Raw genomic sequence first — 6,209 nt, 5'->3', positions numbered from 1 at the left:
CATCTTCTCAGCACCTCATGGTACCTTCTCCAAAATTAACTATATAATCGGTCACAAAACAGGGCTCAAAAGATACAAGTAGATTGAAATAATCCCATGCATCCTATAAGTTCATCAATAACAACAAAAATCAATAGAAAGCCTTGTACTACAGAGCAATAGTGATTTAAAACTGCATGGTATTGATACAGTGACAGGCAATTAGATCAATGGAATAGAATTGAAGACCCAGAAATGAACCTACACACCTATGGTTGCTTGATCTTTGACAAAGGAGCTAAAACTATCCAGTGGAAACAAGACAGCATTTTAAGCGAATGGTGCTAGTTCAACTGTGGTTAGTATGTAGAAGAATGCAAATCGATCCTTTCCTATCTCCTTGTACAAATCTCAAGTCCAAGTGGATAAAGAACCTCCACATAAAACCAGATACACTGAATCTAATTGGGGGAGAGCCTAGAGTGCATGGGCACAGGTGAATATTTCCTGAACGGAACACCAATAGTTTGTGCTCTAAAATCACAGATTGACAAATGAGACCTCATAAAATTGAAAAGCTTCTGTAAGGCAAAGGACACTGTCAATAGGATAAAACAGTAATCGATAGATTTGGAAAAGATCTTTACCAATCCTACAACCAATAGAGTGCTGATATCTAATATATACAAAGAACTCAAAAAGTTAGACTCTAGAGAACCAAATAACCCTATTAAAAATGGGTAGAGAGCTAAACAAATAATTCTCAACCAAGGAATATCGAATGGCTGAGAAGCACCTAAAGAAATGTTCAACATCCTTAGTCATCAAGGAAATGCAAATCAAAACGACCCTGAGATTCCACATCACACCAGTCAAAATGGCTATGATCAAAAACTCGGGTGACAGCAGATGCTGGTGAGGATGTGGAGAAACGGAAAACTGAAATATCCACACTTTGGTCTTCCTTCTTCTTGAGCTTCATGTGGTCTGTGCATTGTATCTTGGGTATTCCGAGCTTCCACTTATCAATGACTGCATACCATGTATGTTCTTTTGTGATTGGGTTACCTCACTCAGGATGATATGAGTTCCATGCATTTGCTTAAGAAGGGGGAACAAAATATCCATGAGAGGAGATACAGAGAAAATGTGTGGAGCAGAGACTGAAGGAAAGACCATCCAGAGACTGTTCCACTTGGGGATTTATCTCATACACATTTACCAAATACTATTGTGGATGCTGACAAGTGCTTGTTTTCAGGAGCCTGGTTTAGCTGTCTCCTGAGAGACTCTGTCAGTGCCCGACTAATACAGAAGTGGAAGCTCACAGCCATCCATTGGTTTGAAAACAAGGTCCCCAACGGAGGAGCTAGAGAAAGGACCCAAGATGCTGAATGGGTCTGCAGCCCCTTAGGAGGAACAGTAATATGAACCAACAAGTACTCCCAGAGATCCCAGGGACAAAACCACCAAAGAGTACACATAGAGGAACCCATGGCTCCAGCAGCACACGCAGCAGAGGATAGCCTAATGGGAGAAGAGGCCCTTGGTCAGGTGAAGGCTTTATACCCCAGTGTAGGAGAATGCCTGGGCAGGGAAGCCAGAGTGGGTGGGTTGGTGAGCAGGGAGATAGAAGATGGGATAGAGGGTTTTCAGAGGGCAAACCATTTGAAATGTAAATAAAGAAAATATCCAGCTATATAGAGAAACCCTGTCTCAACACCCCCCCAAAAAAAACCCTTTCATGAATAAGAAAATACCTAATAAAAAAAAAAGAAAAAAAGTACATTTTGGTATATTCTTTTCTTCTTTCTCCTGATAGTCCCTTATAACCTGGCAATTGTTGCCACTAAAGCTTCTGTAGTTTAAAATGTTACTTTTACTCAATAAATTATGATTCTGTGTCCCTGACATAGGGTATTCACAACAATTCTGCAGCTGACAGAGGACAGCTTCAGTGCTCAGGACCAGCCATCTATCTGCTGCCTGATAGGTAAACCTTGACTTTTCTAGCACCTACGTTTAACTTATTCATTGTTTTCCCAAAATGGATTAGGTAATATATTTATATCTTAGTGTGCTTCTGATAATATTTTTTTAAGTTTTTTATTGTGGATATAAATGTATGTATGTTAACTAAGCGATTATTTTTTAAGTTTAAGCAAAAGCACATAGTTTTATAAACATTAAAGTCAAGATGTAAACATTCCAGCCATCAAAATTCCAAAGAGTCCATGTGTTGCTTTTTCCTCAGTCCTCCCTGACTCTGGCCCTGGAAGTCAATTGCCAGCTTCCAGTACCTGCACTTCCATCTTTTGCTAGATGTCACACACATTGGAATCAACATCATGTACACTCTGAATTTAGCATCTTTTCCTTGGTGTAATGTTCTTGGTCCCCATCTTTGATGTCTGTGTGAATGTCGATTGCCTCTTTTAATACAATATTAAAAGCCAAGGAATAAGGATTGGGGGATCTAGAGTATGGTTTTCTTGTAATGAATTGCTGATGTGTTTGGTAAAGGCTTGTGATATTTTACAAGTTTTCACCAGCCAACAATGGGTGGCATCTCTGTGACATTGAACTTTCTCCCCAGGATTGTCAGCTATTTTAGCAGTTTTCATAAGATTATAATACTGTCTCCTTGTGTTTTATTTGTACTTCTAAAACAACTAATAGCATTGAATATCATCTCTCTCTCTTTCTTGCTCTGTGTATGTATGCCTGCCCATTTGTATGCAGCAAATTCTCTTTCAAAAATTTTGTAAATCCTTTAAGAAATTGTATGAAAGCATTTTTCATATATTATAGAGACACATGTCCACAGGTCATATGCTTCACCAGATTTGTCATTCACAGTTATTTCTTGTGTAAATTTTGTAGCATCTCTTTTGATTTTATATTTTTTATTTTTGAAATTATAATACATTTATACTAAACTCTCCCTTCTTTTTCCTACCTCCAAATCCTCCTATAGATTCTTTCTATTTATCTGTCCCTGCTTTTTTTCAAGTTTATGAACTCTTTTTAGAAATGAATTGCTATTACATTCATATACATAACTTTTTAATATCAACTTTAACTTTATTTTAGACTTTGAGGAACATTCTAGAATCACAACAAAGTGTTTTCATGTATTCCTCACTCCATTTTCTCTAATGTTGCTTCCAGTCATAGTTTATTTTCTATTACTCGATAAAATGGTGAAAAGCAACCTGGGGATGAAAGGGTTTATTTCATCTTTCAGCTCGTGATTCAGTATGAATTCAGGGAAGGATGCAAGGCAGGAACCTTGGGCATGAACAGAAGGGGAGACAAGGACAAATGCTGTGTATTGGCTTGGTTTGCTAGTTTGCTTTCTTATACAACCCAAAACCACCTGTCTAGGATGGCTTAAGTCAGTATCTCTCTTATGGTTTGAATCCTTTTACCTTAATCCATAGATTTTGATAATGCAGGCCTTTGAAAAATAGTTGCATTCATTAAAAAAAGTTTTTTTTTTCTGTTTGACAGAGGATTTGATAAATGTAATGTATGCCTTGGAATATCAACTAACTTACACCAAAGAAATTAGATATTATTTTCTTAGATAGTTTTCTTTTTCCTATTTTATTTTTCATTGATTTTGATCACACACATATAGTCCAATTGAAGTTTGACACGTGGCTCAGGAGTGCTTACTCCGATATTGCTGTATTTTGATATCTTTTGTTCCTGGTATCCTGCTAGCTGTGTATTCACTTTACTGTTATTGTTGTTGCTTTACAAGACAGGGTTTCTCTGTAGCCTTGGCTTTCTTGGAACTTACTCCATAGACCATGATGACATTGAACTCAGATTCTCCTGCCTCTGCCTCCTGAGTCCTGGAATCAAAGGCATGCGCCACCACCTGTGTACTCACCCTTATAACCTACTCCTCTGATGTGCTGACCTTCTTTCACGGGTCCAGTTACCTCTCACCTCCCATGTCGAAAGTATCATTTCTAAGAGTTTGACTTTGGTTTTATTTTTACATCTTCTTATAATTATTCTAGATGTCACTTTTAAATATGGAAAATAAAATTACAAAAATCATGTAATCGTCCTTGTATATTAATTCCTGAACTATATTTCTGAGTTAATTTTGAGAGGTTAAGTTTCCTTCTTATATTCTTTTTGGTCTGAAATGCCCATTGGATGCCTAGTGCTGCAATATTTATCTTCCTGGGCTCTGGAGCTCCTTTTGTTTTGAGATATTTCCTCCTTTTCATTTAGTTGAATGACTCTGAACCAGGCTGCTGTTTCTGAGGGTTGAATGAAAGTCAGAGTGTGCTAGACTAAACAAAGGAAGCGTTTAGTGTAGCTCTTAGTTTCCCTCTTTTGGAGTCCAAATCCTTAGCTTTTCTATTGAGCATCTTTCTAATGCACACTCTATGCATTTGGAAGCATCTCCATTTGTGTGATAGGAATAGCCCTGTGGTCTTTCTGAAGATTATGCACCTGCTGCTTGAAGGTTTGCAGAGCCCTGTCTACATCCTTCTCACCGCACCAGTGAGCACTCTGCTCAGCATTGAAAGACACCTGCAGATCTGCAGCATGCTCCCCATGCAGCCACCTCTCACAGTGATCTGCCCTGTAGATGCTCTTTCATTCTCCACTATCTCCTTCCTGGCTCCAAGGAGTCACTATCTCCATCAGGCTCTGTCTTTATCACTCCTCTCTCCGCTGTGATCCAGAATTGCTCTACAGGCAGGAAGCAGGTAGTTATGGGCTCTTACTTAGCATTTGATTTTCCAATTTTAGGGATTTCCAATATCTGAGAAGACTATCTCACATGTTATTCTGTCCTCTCGCTGTTAAGGAAGGAGAGGGCACATCTGGCTCCTGTTCTATCTTGTCCTGACAAAAGTTCTTCCTTTCCTATATTGTGGACAGAAGACCAGATAAGAACACAGAGACTTTCCGTAAATAAGTTATGATGGATCACAAAATATCCATAAGGTATCTTAGAAAGAAATGCAACAATTTGAGAAAAAGAGGTAAGTACCAGAATCATGTAAAAATTAGAATCAAGGGATACACTCAAATAACTAATGTAACATTTGGCATGGGTTAGGTTTCATAATGTGTGTAGAAGGAAATGAAGAGAGACTGTTGGCAATTCAGTTCATTTTCTTCTTTTGAACTCCACATGTGTTTTTCAAGCAATGGTCATCTAGAATCATTATACAGTTGCAGAGGTGACTTGCAAGCTACGATGTGACTTACTTGAATATTTTAGGAAATTCAATATGTTACATTGACCTCCAAATTGTCTTTATTTCTTAGTCAAGGTGAGTCATTCTTGCGTGAGGAATTACAGATTTAGGAAGAATGGAGATAGGAAATACTTTTATCAATGGGAAATTGCCATGAAAACTACTATACAGGTATTTATGAGACATACTTCCAGGCCAGAAAAGAGTTAAACCGAATTTGTAGCAATTTCACAGAAGAGCCTTGTACAGGTAAATTTTCACTATATCCTCATCTTTGTACTGCTTTCAAATAATGAAGCAATTCAAATTGTTTTCCATGCATATGGATTAGAACATTCAATTACATTTCAATTATGTACTAGACTGCATTTAAGATACTCCCAATCTGTACTGTGATGATATCAGTTTCTTTTTGTAAAAAAGTAATCTTTAGCAATTCTTTTAAAGATTTATTTTGAATTATCTGTATGTCTAGTTGAATGTGGGTATGAGCAGTGCTCACAGAGGGCAGGAGAGGCTACAGGATTCCCTTGAACTGGGATTACAGGCAGCTGTGTGCTAGGAAAAGCAAGCACTCTGGCTTTCTTCAATAGCCATAAATGCTCTTAGCTGCTGAACCATTTGACAGACACAGCCTGTAACATCTTAAAGACACTATATTTAGCAATATTATACCATCTCATGAACTAAGGTGGGAAGATATTATGGGCTTCAAAATAACAGATGTATGGCAGAGCTCAGATGTCATACTCTCGTCTCTGGTCTTGTCCATCAGTAGTGACAGATGCCAAGTATTACGAAGAACACCTCTGAGTATTCACAATCAACGAGAGAGGCAGCTTATCACAGGACTGGAGAGATTCTGCAGTAAAGCACAGGGTCAAAGCACTGTGTTCAGATGGAGCTAGAAGATAGTCCACAAAGAGCTCATCAGGAAGTAGTGTGTTCAGATGGAACTAGGAGACAGTCTACAGAGTGCTCATCAGGAAGTAG

The sequence above is a fragment of the Mastomys coucha genome, unplaced genomic scaffold (genome assembly GCF_008632895.1).
Source record: "Mastomys coucha isolate ucsf_1 unplaced genomic scaffold, UCSF_Mcou_1 pScaffold22, whole genome shotgun sequence".
In the NCBI taxonomy this organism is placed as follows: Eukaryota; Metazoa; Chordata; class Mammalia; order Rodentia; family Muridae; genus Mastomys; species Mastomys coucha.
This window is presented reverse-complemented; position numbering follows the sequence as displayed.